Source organism: Panthera uncia, assembly GCF_023721935.1.
Source record: "Panthera uncia isolate 11264 chromosome B2 unlocalized genomic scaffold, Puncia_PCG_1.0 HiC_scaffold_24, whole genome shotgun sequence".
In the NCBI taxonomy this organism is placed as follows: domain Eukaryota; kingdom Metazoa; phylum Chordata; class Mammalia; order Carnivora; family Felidae; genus Panthera; species Panthera uncia.
In genome coordinates, this window is record NW_026057580.1 from 3,706,622 (window position 1) to 3,718,958 (window position 12,337).

Consider the following 12,337-nt stretch of genomic DNA (forward strand, 5'->3'; position numbering starts at 1 on the left):
CCCCCCCCCACCCCCCCCCCCGCCCCCCCCCCCCCCCCCCCCCCCCGATTGTGATGGCCCCCTCTCACTAGGTGGGGCTCCCAGAGGGTGAACTAGGTGCAGCACCGGCTGGCCTAGTGAATGCTCAGTGTTCACAGACCCTTCCTGGTTCTGTCTCTGGGTATGATGGATGATACTGGGCCCCATGCCCTAGGTCTTCTGTGGAAGTACCTGCAGCGGCTGGAAGGTTGTATATCAGATGTTTGGGAGGATTTGTTTTCCCAACTTGTAAGTGAGTAAGGGTCAGAGTAAGTCCAAGTTCTGATTGCCTTGCTTTGCTTTGCTTTGCTCTTTTCTTTTCTCTTCTTTTCTTTTCTTTTCCTTTCTTTTCTTTTCTTTTCTCTTCTTTTCTTTTCTTTTTTTTAAACAAGTTAACACCTTTCCCTCCTCCTTATCCTGACTCCAGAGGGTTCCCTTTCTCAAACCCTTATCTAACCTCATCCCTGAGCCCATCCGTTGGTTACCTATCATCTAGGACCAGGTCCTCCAAACTCATAGCATCTAAGAAGCCTACTTGGGACTGCCCCCAGTTTGTGTCCTGACTGGACCTCTTGCATGTGCTTCCTCCCACCTCTCTGCCTTTACACTCAGTCCCCTCTGTCTGAAGTGTCCTCACTTACCTCGCCTGCCTGAACTCCTACTCATGCTTCAGGACCCCACTCAGGCAGCCCCCTCTCTATGCAATGTCTCCTCAGCTCTGCCCCTCAATGCTACTTCAAGACAGCATAGGCACTCTTGTCAGCAGCAGGAGCCCTGGAAGTTTCCCCTAAGCTTAGTTCTCCTTCAGAGTTCCCCAACTTCTGCCCACCCTCAGAGCCTCAGTGAAGAAGTCGCCCCCACCTGGAAGCTTTCCTTAACCCCATGCCCCCAGTTCCTCGGGACCCCAGTCCCTTGTGTTCATGGCCATCTGGGTACTCTGGAATCCCCTTGAATGTTTGCTCGTTAATTTCTCAGTTTCCTCATGGACCCTGAGTCCCTTAAGGGCAGGGACCTTGTTTTACTCCTCTGTAAGCCCTCAGCACCCAGCACGGTGCTTGGCACATACTAGGTACTTAGTGATTCTTGTTTAAAATAAGAAACGGAATGAACTAAATCACTTAAACCATGTTCTGTCACTGTCCTTGCGACTTTCCCTTGTTAGACTGTGGGCTTCTTGAGGGAAGGGATGTCTCCTTGTTCATCTCTGGATATCTAGCATTAGCACAGGCCCTGGGCACATATTACATGCTCAATAATGTTTGTTGCATGAAAAGGGTCAATCCCAGTGTCCAATGAAGTGCCTGGCACAGAGTAGGAGCTCAAAAACTTATCAGAAGAAAGATGGGCTGGCAGAGAAGACAGATTATGTCCTGGGGAGTACAGTTTTCTCCTCTGGCCCCACTGTTATCGAGGCCCTTCCCCCAGGCCCTGCTATGGTCTGAATGTTTGTATCCTCCCCGCAAATTCATATGTTGAAATCCTAATCCCCAAGGTGGTGATTTTGGAGGTGGGGCCTTTGGGAAGTGATTGGGTCATGAGGGTGGCACCCTCATGAATGGCATTGGTGCCCTTATGAAAGAGACCCCTGAGAAGTCCCTCCCCCACCACCATGTGAGGTTGCAAAGAGAAAACAGCCATCAATGAACCAGGAAGCGAGCTCTCACCACACACAAAATCCACCAGTGCCGTGATCTTGGACTTCCAGCCTTCTGAACTGTGATAAGTAAATGTTTGTCATTTATAAGCCATCAGGTCTATGATATTTTGTTACAGCAGCCCAAATGGACTAAGGCTTCCTAGAACAAAGGGCAGGATAAGCTAACTTAGAACAGAGATTTGATCGGATGGAGAACTATTTCCCGAACTAACAATAACCATGCACGAGAACGATAGCCACAACTTATTGAGTCACCACTCTGAGCCAGATGCTGCTGGATGCTTCGTGTGCCCTGATCTCCTCAAGTATGAGCACGTACAGGTATACCCATTGTATGGGCAAGTAGACTGAGGCTCGGGGATAAACAGCGAGTTGCTCACAGAGCAGCACTGACATTCATCGCCAGGGCCACCTGCCCCCAAAGCAAGCTCCTGATGAGCAGCCTGGATCTGCAGAAACACAGAGGGTTCAGGCTCCAGCTCTACCAGCCTGTCTCGGAGGCACCTCCCCTGTGGCTCCTTCCTCTGTAGCCCCCAGCTCTGGGTCCCACTCCTTACCCCCATGCCCAAAGCTTCTCTTGTGGCCCTAAAGCAGGGCACCTTCAGCTTTCACTAAGAAAACTTGGTTTTCAGATCACTTTCACAATGAAAATGGGAGTCAACTGACACATGCACCTGAGGAAAAGAAAGATGTTGCAAAGCCCTTCCTTATGGAAACAGACCTGAGCGCCGGCCACTCCACCCTTTGTCCTTGGCTGAGGAAGAGCCTCTCCTTAGTTGGAAGGCCTGGCCAGAGGACAGGGCAGAATCCTGCAGCTGCGGGAAGGTGGAGGGCAAGGGAGTGGAGTAGTGGAGAGTAAAGGGGAGAGGATGGGAGGGCTGAAAACCTGCTAAAAAGACAGGCGTCTCCTGCCCATATAGTTGAGCTCCTTTCTGAGCTCCAAGTCCCTAAGAGATGTGCTTATTTTCCAAATCTGAAGACTACCCCCTCTTCCGGGGGTCCAGAGGAGGAAAGAGCCAATGTCTTTTAGCCTAATATAAACACACGTGCACGCACACACCTCCACACAGATCTTACAGCCTGCCAGTCTTGGGTTCAAATCCAGCTCAACCGCTCACTGAACATCTCTGAGCCTTGGTCTCACAATCTGTAAAAGGGGCATAATAATAAAAGCCCCCATTTACTGAGCACTTGCCTTGCTCCAGGCGTTGATCCAGGAGCCCTGTGTTACTCCATTCAATGCTCACCACTGCCCTCAGCCTCGTCATTGCGTCATTGCCCTCATTGCATCATTGCTGGTGAAGTCTGAAGATCCACCGGCCACAGGGAGAAAGGAGAGACTGAAGGAGAGGGCCCAGGAATCCAGGAGCACCTGGCTGTCGCCAGCAAGGAGGCAACAGTGCTGAAGGAGTCTGTCACCAGAGGAGGGCCCTGCGGACGAGGGCTCCATGCCTCTGCCTCTGGCTTCTCTTCTGCCTCCTGTCCCAGTGCTTCTGGAAGGAGCCCTGGTTGTGACCTGGGATCATTTTTATCCCCATTGTCCCAGTGAGGACCCTGAAGCACAAAGCGGTGGAGGAACTAGCCCAAGATGGCTCAAGATAGCCAAGATGGCCTGGATGTGACCAGCTGGACCCTGCACACTGACTGCACAGCCCACAGTCACCTCCTTGCAGAACGGTTGGATGACCAGAACCAGCACTTACCCAGCACCTGGCGTAAATAAGTCCTCAGGAAACACAACTGTTGTCCCCCGCAGCCCTCCATCTTCCCACTGTCATACCAGATGTGCTAGGTCTCAGCAAGACAGCAGGTGCAGCTGCCAACGCCCAGGGTCTCCAGCTTAGCACATCCCTTCCTGGTCCAGATGGCTACCACCCAGTCCCCCAGGTCTGGGGGCAGAGAGGAGGCCGGCTGAAGCAAAGAGGCCCTTCCCTCCCACCCCCAACCCATACAGTGCCACTCTCGCTGCCCCCCACTCACCGGTCCCACCGGGTTTCCCAGGTGCTGGGTTCTGTCCAGCTCTGGGCAGTCAGCTGGGGAAGATTTACAGCCTCTTGAGCTACAGCGATTACTGCTCTCTTGGGTGGAGGCAGCACACTGTATTTTCAAAGGGGGCAGATCACTGTTTTCATAACTGACTCCTCTGTTGAAAGAGAAGTCAGTGGGATTGCTCTTACTTTACGCAGAAGGAAACTGAGCCCCACAGGAGTGGGAGTCAGGGGATTTGCTTAAGGTCATTTAGCAAGGTGTTGGCAGGGTTTGTGCACCTCTGGATGAAGGAGTAGGAAAAAATGAGGCAGAACAGCAAAGGTCGTCTGCCTTCTCCAAATGGGAACTCTGGCCAGAAATGACGGGGCTCCCTCTGGGAATCTGTGTCGGCAGTGGGGAGAAGGTGAGAAAAAACCCAGGGGAGGGAGGGAGTCATGGGGAGAGGGGCTGGGTAAGAGCTGGAGAACCAGTGAGAGTGAGAAGGAGAAAGAACCTTCTATTCTCTTCCTTTTGACAAGACCATTGTATCGCAGAGCTGGCTGAATGCTCGCCAAATCCAGGCACGTAGCATGTGTTAGTTCCCTGGGGAAGCTGTATAATAAAGTGCCCACAAACTAGGGGGCATGCATGATAGAAATTTATCATCTCACACAGTTCTGGAGGCTTGAAGTCCGAAATAAAGGTGTTGGCTGAAGGCTGACAGGGAGAATCTGTTCCAGACCTCTCTCCTAGCTTCTGGTAGCCTCAGGCAGTCCTTGACTCATAGATGGCATTATTCCCTGTGTCTTCACATTGTCCTCCCTCTGTGCAGGTCTGTCCCCAGATTTCCCTTCTGTGTACAATGCCAGTCATACTGGATTAGGGCCCACCCTAATGGCCTCATTTTAACTTGATTTCCTCTGTAAAGACCTATTTCCAAACAAGGTCACCATTCTAAGGTACTGAGAGTCAGGCCTTCAAGGTCTCTTTCTGCGGGGGAGGGGGGATGTGATTCAACCCATAACCCATTAAGACCGCATTTCCCAATGTTCCTTGATTAGTTTCCATTAGTGCAGCAGGTAGAATGTGGAAGAAAGTGGTATAGGCCACCTCTGGCTTGGTCCATGCAACTTCCCACACAATCCTTCGCACCCTCTCCTCCTTCACCTTCCACCTGGTGCAGGTAATCTGGTGGAGAGCTCTAAGACCCCCGGGGGACTGCAGGACCAGAAACCAGCAGTTTTCTGCTGACCTGCATTGCACTGTGTCTTGTTAAGCCACTGAGATCCGGAAGCTGTTTGTCTCTGCAGTTAGCCTACCCTGACACCTGTGGGGGGCACGTACTCCTGAGTCTGTGAGGACCAGAGCTAGTTAGACCAAGCACAGGGCTTGTGAAGGTCCCCTCTGTAGTTGCAGTTAGGCGAATGGGACGCCTCACTCTGGGCCCATCTCCTGCTCCTCTGTTCCCCTCACCATTGTCAGCCGGTGGCAGCACCAGAAAGCGGACTCTGGGTCTGTGTGGCTGCGGCTCCTGGGCCCAGAGAGCAGGCCCGGCCCGTTTGTTCTTATCCATCTGGCTCCTCTCTACCCCTCATCCCTCTGGTTACCACCTATCTGCCTTTTTCTCTGGAAAGAAGGTCGGGGGCCGAGGAGAGGGTAGTTGTGACGGAGCCCACACTGTCCATTCACAGAATATTAAAGCTCTGTAGGAAAAGAGGAAATGTGCCAACTTGTACACGTTTGGAAATCAAGTGAAAAAGAAGCATCACACCTTCTCACTGTGGTCTTTCAGCACCTCTGTCATGGCCAAGAAACCCACTGTGACCAAGATGAAGAATGAAACCAGCATCAGCCTGAGTCTAAAATAAGAGGTGTCCTCAGCCTAACATGCTTACCAGCCCACCAGCAAACAGCCTCCTTCTTAGAAACTCTTGCCGGCTGTTCCGCTTGTGGAATCCTTCAGACCAACCCATCACAGGCCCCACAGGCCCCACAGGCCTGAGGAGGAAACTCTCTGCACAGAGGCCTGTGCGGGCCCAGAAGTTCTCTCTGGAGCTGGGGTGAGGAAGCTGTAACTGGTCATCAGGAGCCAGGATCACCTCCGGTGCTGAGTCAAAGTCACTGGAAAACCTCGTCAGAGTCTCCCAAGCACACAGGGCAGGTGGGACCCCTGGCAACACCCTGACTTTCATCCTGGAGCCTTCTAGATCTCATTCTCACAGACACATTCAGGCTGAACGAAACCATCTCCCTTGGTTATCCATAAAAGGAATGTGATAACCCACTCACTCCTTTCTCCTAAACCAAAGAAAACAAACACAGAACAAAGTCTGACCCCTCCCAGCAACCTGCACCTGTGTGCCTTGACTCTCTGAGGTCACATCTGGGATCCAGCTTGAGGCATCAGCAGACATCTAGGACTGGCCCTGCAGATGTCTCCTAGACGTCCACAGGAGCACAGCCCAGAAGTTTCCACTCCCATCTCTGGTCAAGTCCTGGTTGACTTGTGGCATGGTAATGCTTCAGAATTCCAGACTGGCATATGGTTAGGGGAAGCTTGGAGTCTCCTTCTGTTGTCAACTTCTGACCCTGAACCTAGCCTCTAGTGGACCTGCGGCTTTGGCCAGAAGTTCACATTTTCCAAGGACCCAATCTTTCGCCTCTCAAGGCCAGCCCAAGAGTCACTTCCTTCCCTGTTCTGAAAGCCCTTATCCCTAGTGCACTCAGTGATCCTCTGGTTTCTGGCTTATTTGTCAAACGGGATGGCAAACAAAGCTGATGGAAATACTCAGCACCTAATAGCTCAGATGTCCAATCCCCCACCATCCAGGTGCTCTCAGGGGGAGCTGTTTGGGGGGAGAGGGCCCCCAGAATTAAGTCTAAGCATGGCAGTTTGGATAACACACAAATACTTCCCTGAGACGAAAGTTAATGGTGCCAGCACTGTGCTTGGGGGTGTGTAGCCAGGGGCCCCAGAAGTCCTGGAATGGGAAGCCATGGAGGCCTTGGCAACAGTGGGCAGTGCTGGGGTCTCAGCTGGGGTCTCCAGAGCTGAGGCTCTGGAACTGATGGAGGCAAACGGAGGATAAGGAGTGAGTCCCCAACATCAAGCCAGGTCACTGGATTTGAGATATGAAGATCAAGTCCCCACAGATCTTTCCCTTCTCTCTGCCCATCAAAGAGTTTGAGATCACTGACTTTTTTTTCCTGAGGATTTCCGTCAAGGGTGAGGTAATAAAGATCATGTGCAAAGCAAGAGCAGGACCAGGCTGACCAGCAGACAGGTACAAGTTGATTGTAGTCATTAAGGATTATAGTAGTCATGTCAGTCTGGGTGGCAAGTACCCCAAGGAGGTACCCACTACCGTCCTCAGGGCCTTCATCCTGGCCATGCTCTTCATCATCCTGGTGCAGTAGGACTACTGGGGCCACAAGACCCATATGGGTTTATTAGGTGCTGAGGCTCTGTGCCAATGGTCCTCATCCCTGTCCCCCTGGCATTTTCTCAGCCCCTGTGCCAAGGGGCCAAAGACGAGCAAGTCTTTGCCTGCTCTGCCAGGTTTGCCAAGGCCACTCCAATGTCCCGTCCAAGACCCACAGCTCTGACCTCTGGGAAGAGATCGTCCCGAAGTCTCTTTGTCAGGAATCCACTGACCCACACCACAGTATCTGGCGGTGGTCACTATGTGGTGCTTTCATCCAGGAAAAATCAGTGAGCTAAACCTGAAAGCAGGCTAACACACAGAAGTTCCCCAAACATGGAGAAGCGGCAGGTTCTGAGGAGCAAGTTCTCCCGCAGGCTCCCTAGTACCACCTGGTTTAGGGGAGAGACTCTGGTCAGAGTGTGGGACTCTGTTTTCCTTTGTCCCCTAAAGCAGACCACCTCAACTTTCCAAGTTTCCTCGTCTGTATAATACCCCCTGCCTGCCTACTTACACGACTATTGTGTAACTCATATGAGACAAGGGCACCTGGGTGGCTCGGTTGGTTAGGTATCTGACTTTGGCTCAGGCCACGATCTCATGGTTTATGAGTTCAAGCCCCGCATCGGGCTCTCTGCTGTTAGTGCAGAGTCTGCTTTGGATTCTCTGTCCCTACCCGCCTCGTGCTGTCTCTTTCTCTCTCTCTCTCAAAATAATAAACATTTTTTAAAAATCAAAGGAGAATAATGCATGAGAAAGAGCTTTTGCAACCTGCAGAACACCACCTAGGAATGAGGCGTCCTCACGGTCATACCCACAATGTTCTCCATCCTCCAGGGTCACATGCCCACAGACTTTCCTCTCAGCCCTCCTCGTCATGTGTCCCATGCTGCAGCCAACCCAAATTCATCATCGTGGTTCAAACCGCTAGCCTGCCTTTGCCACGCTGGGCCTTTGCTACTGCTGTGCTTCATCCTGGAATGCTCTTCTCCCCTATGTTGAGGGGTCAAATCCTATCCATCCTTCACGGCTTGGCCTAAAGTCTTCTTCCTCCAAGGACCTTGCTTTCCCCTCCCAAAGCAGAGTCAAATGTGTCTGGTGCACTGCTCTGCCATTTCATTTTCAGCATTGGACCACTCTCTGAGTTACATTGTGTCTGCTCACAGGGGGTTTTCTTACATTGTGTTCTCTGCTCTACCCCCTGCCTGACCTCAGAGTCACTCTTGCATCAAACCTGAGGGTCAGCATGGGGCCTGGGCACGGAATGTGCTCAGCATCATCAAACTGAGTTGGAATAAATCGGAAAGGACCTCAAGAGGTAATCAATGTCTTTGGGGCCCGGAGGCAGATGAGTGGCCAGGCTCCAGGGATCAGGTCTATAAACATCTTCTGCCAGAAAAGCCCAACTTCAAAGCCTAGCAATTTTAGATTATATTTGCATTGGAGGCTTTTAAAGTAGCAAAACTTTAGATTTATGTCTTCACGAACAGATGTGGAAGGGAAAATCAATTCCTCATAGGATTGGCTTGTTTGTTTTTTATCGCAGTACTAAATATTACGCATCAAGTGATAAATTAATACATAAGTTGACCTAGAAACATAAACACAGGCTCCCCTCAGCAAGGATGGAGGGAAGAGGTGTCTGAGCTTCTCATGGCTGGACGTGGCAGGTGTTTGCACATCACGTGTCAGTCAAATCGGAGTTTCCCACAAAGATGCTGGATTGGACAACTCTCTAATCGAGACAACTCTGAAAGAGCCCAGATTTTCCCCCAGAAGAGGGGAAAAGTGGACATACTTCATTTAGGGGGGAGGACATGTGGTACGGAAGGCTGAGGCCACTTGCCACTGGCTCTGGAGCCTTTCCAGGGCTGCGAAAAGGATGTCAGGAGAGAAGCTTGGCAGCCCCCGGGCCCCTTCCCACCCATGCCCTCCTCCAAGATGAGAGGAAGAGAGTGGAGAAATGCCACAGACTGGCCCTGAGAGTGGTGACGCCCAGGGCGATTGCCCCAGGCGATCGCCTGCTCTCTTCCTGATGTGGCTCCTGGAGTGAGGAATGTGAGCAAATGAAGCGTGAGCATGACCTTTCTCCAGTGGGCATCAGCCCCTTGCCCTCTGAGGAGACTGGCAGAAGGGGCAGGTCAGCATGACAGGGCAAGAGCAGGACCAAAGAAATTCACCTGCTCATCCCCTGGGCCAGCTGTCCCAAAGACTAGGGTTCTGTGGGCAGGGGAGAGACCTGAACGGAATGTGGGGTCTGAGATGCCCCAGGGAACCCCACAACTGAGTGCTGGCAGCCAAGGACTGGCTTGGGTTTCTGGAGAAAGCTGACCAGGAAGAAAGATCAAATCTATTCTTGAAAAAAAAATTCCATAAACATGGAAAAAAACTAAAAGTGACTGCTTTCCCCAGGAGAGGAGATGACACATAATAGACAAAGCTTCTGACGTGATCTAGCTGAACGCCAAACAGTTGGTTCTTAGCTCAAGAGGGAAGGATGGGGAGAGAGAGAGAGAGAGAGAGAGAGAGGAGAGAGAGAGAGAGAGAAACTAAAGAGTACTTTCTATTTGTCTGGTGACCTTTCATACAGGTTTTTTTTTCAATATATGAAGTTTATTGTCAAATTGGTTTCCATACAACACCCAGTGCTCATCCCAAAAGGTGCCCTCCTCAATACCCATCACCTGTGATAGACACTGGAGGTCCTTTGAGAGGACACTAGAAGAGCAATAGAAAGGGGGAAGGATTTGCATAATCAGGAAGGAATACATGGAATCTGCAAACGATAGATGGGCGTCCTTATCCCCTCAAACACAGGTCGAAGTCCCCGGTCACATGTCTGGGGAGGCTGGGGTTCCAGTGACAGAAACACCCATGGGTTTGTCAGTCAGAGACTGGAAAAGAGCCCCCACATTCGTAAACACCATCTTGAGGCTGCTGGGTGAAGGTGCCGGGAAATTCGAGGCTCAGGCGTCGAATATCTGCACCGGGTCAAAGGAGGGTTTGCCTGGAAATGGAGAGGAGGTGCCTTAATTAATCAGCCACAGCCTGAGTAGGGATGAGCAGAGAGGCAGCCCCTGTCAGGAAAGGCGGGGAGCTGCCAAGCGCAACACGCGTGCGAAGCCGAGAGGAATTCCCCTGCTCCCCGAGGACACCTGTTCAATTAAAACTGCTTATAAAGAAACAACTGTAGCGCTGTCACCCTGTCACCTCCCACATTCCCGAGGAGGGTGATTTTGCAAGTCCCCAAGGACCTGAGCCACTGCGAGCCCCTCCCCCCAGACTCCTTCTTGGGAGACAGAGCAGTTAAGGTAAATCTACTATAAACCAACAGCTTCCCAGGAACTGGTACCAATTCAGGGTAGACAAAGAACGTTTTCATTTCTTGGGCAACACTCCGAAGCATTTATATTCATCTCAGAAGATTGTATGTAAATCAAGACTGGTTCCTTTTTGAAGGAAACACCAGATGCAGCAAGAGAAAAGCAATGGCGTTGACTAATTTCTCCCCCCCCCCCCCCCCCCCCCCCAAGTGCTCAAGTTACAAAAGTCATTTTTTTCTAAGGCGAAATACAGCTCGATCCTTCAAAAATTCTTAGGGAGTTTACAGCTCTGAGAAAAATAGCAGGCAAGAACGGATGCTTTCAGATTTCAGTTATCTTTGTGTTTGGGGGTCTTTTCAAAATCTGTTCCGTCATCCCACTCAACCCCAGGGGCTCCCTCAGGCAGGGACCCCCCTCTTTCTCGGCCTCTTGGAAGGGACAAGAGTTGCATCACCTCCCTCAAGTTCTTTCCCCCCACTTCAGCTGGTCTGGAAAGCTCTCTGCACTTCAGGGGTGTGGCTTCTGTGTGAAGAAATATGCTCTCTGAAGTTGTCGGGGTCCTCTGAGGAGACCATAAGAAGGAAGCAAGAGAAAACATGTTCAAGATTTTTTTAATGTTTATGTATTTTGAGGTGGGGGGGGGAGCGGCAAAGAGAGAGAGAGAGAGAGAGAGAGAAAGAGAGAGAATCCCAAGCAGGCTCTGCACTGTCAGGCTTGATCCCATGAACCATGAGATCATGACCTGAACAGAAATCAAGAGTCAGATGCTTGACCAGCTGAGCCATCCAGGCGCCCCCATGATTTGTTTTTAAATCAAAGGAGGCTGAGAAAGAGGACATGAAGAGAAAAGGAAAAGAGCATGGAAGAAGAAAGGCAGTGCCCAGTGCTCTCCTCTGGTCCCCGGCTTCCCAGCTGCCAGGAGTGTTCTGGCAATTGGCTTACAACTGCTCTGCCCACTAGGCCCCTTCATCCCTCCTGGGGCCGCCTGCAGGGCCTTCGTTGCTCTGCAGGACCCTCCTGGGGGTGGGGGTGGGGGGCTGAGGTGACCTTGCTGTGACCACATCCAAGCCCAGCTTCTCCCTCTGCTCAGTGCTGCCCCCTTCACTGCCCCACAGATGCTATCCCCGGGACACCTGTGCACAAATCTGGAGCCCAGAGTCTGTTTCCAGAAAACCTGATGTAATACCAGGAGAGGGGTAAGATTTTTAGTGTTTTTAAAGAATGGATATATATATATATATATATAATTGGATATATATATACAATTGTATATATATATATATTATATATATATGTATAATATATATATATTAACCAATATGGAATAGGCTCACAAGCTAATGTCTATCCAACTCTGGATAATGTTTATGCTGTAGGTCCTCACTATTCCTGGAGTGTTGTTATGTGACATATTTTTATATCTTTTGAAGCAGGATCACTTTTAAAAACCTTAACAAAAAACACTGGAGATTCTATTAGACGCCTAGAACTAAGTCACTGGGTAACTTTAACTGCGAGTAGCTTTTTTGGCTTTTTAAATGGAAGGAATCTCCATAGTTCCCTGATTTTTTTTTTTCTTTAATTTAGGACAGTGAATCACTTTTGACACTTTTGCTTTCTTTTACCATTGGCTGAATTGTATTCTTGAGAATAACATCTTACTTGTTCTTCTTTTGTGTGTGGGCAAGGAAGCTGCCTGGCACGGGGCCCGTGTCAAGCCTAGACCTTGTGTCTTCTCACCTGGAATCCAGAGCAAATTTCTCCAGCTCCTTCCAGTTAACAATGCACCTGCTGGTCTAGAATGTTCAAGAAAACCCAGAAAGAGCATGTTAAGTGAACCTACTGATGCCCTTTGAAATTCCTGAATTTTAAATGTACATTTGTTTTCCAGCCATGTAAATGCTGGTATTTGCCTGATAGCCTCTCTTTTATGCACATTATCCTTTCCA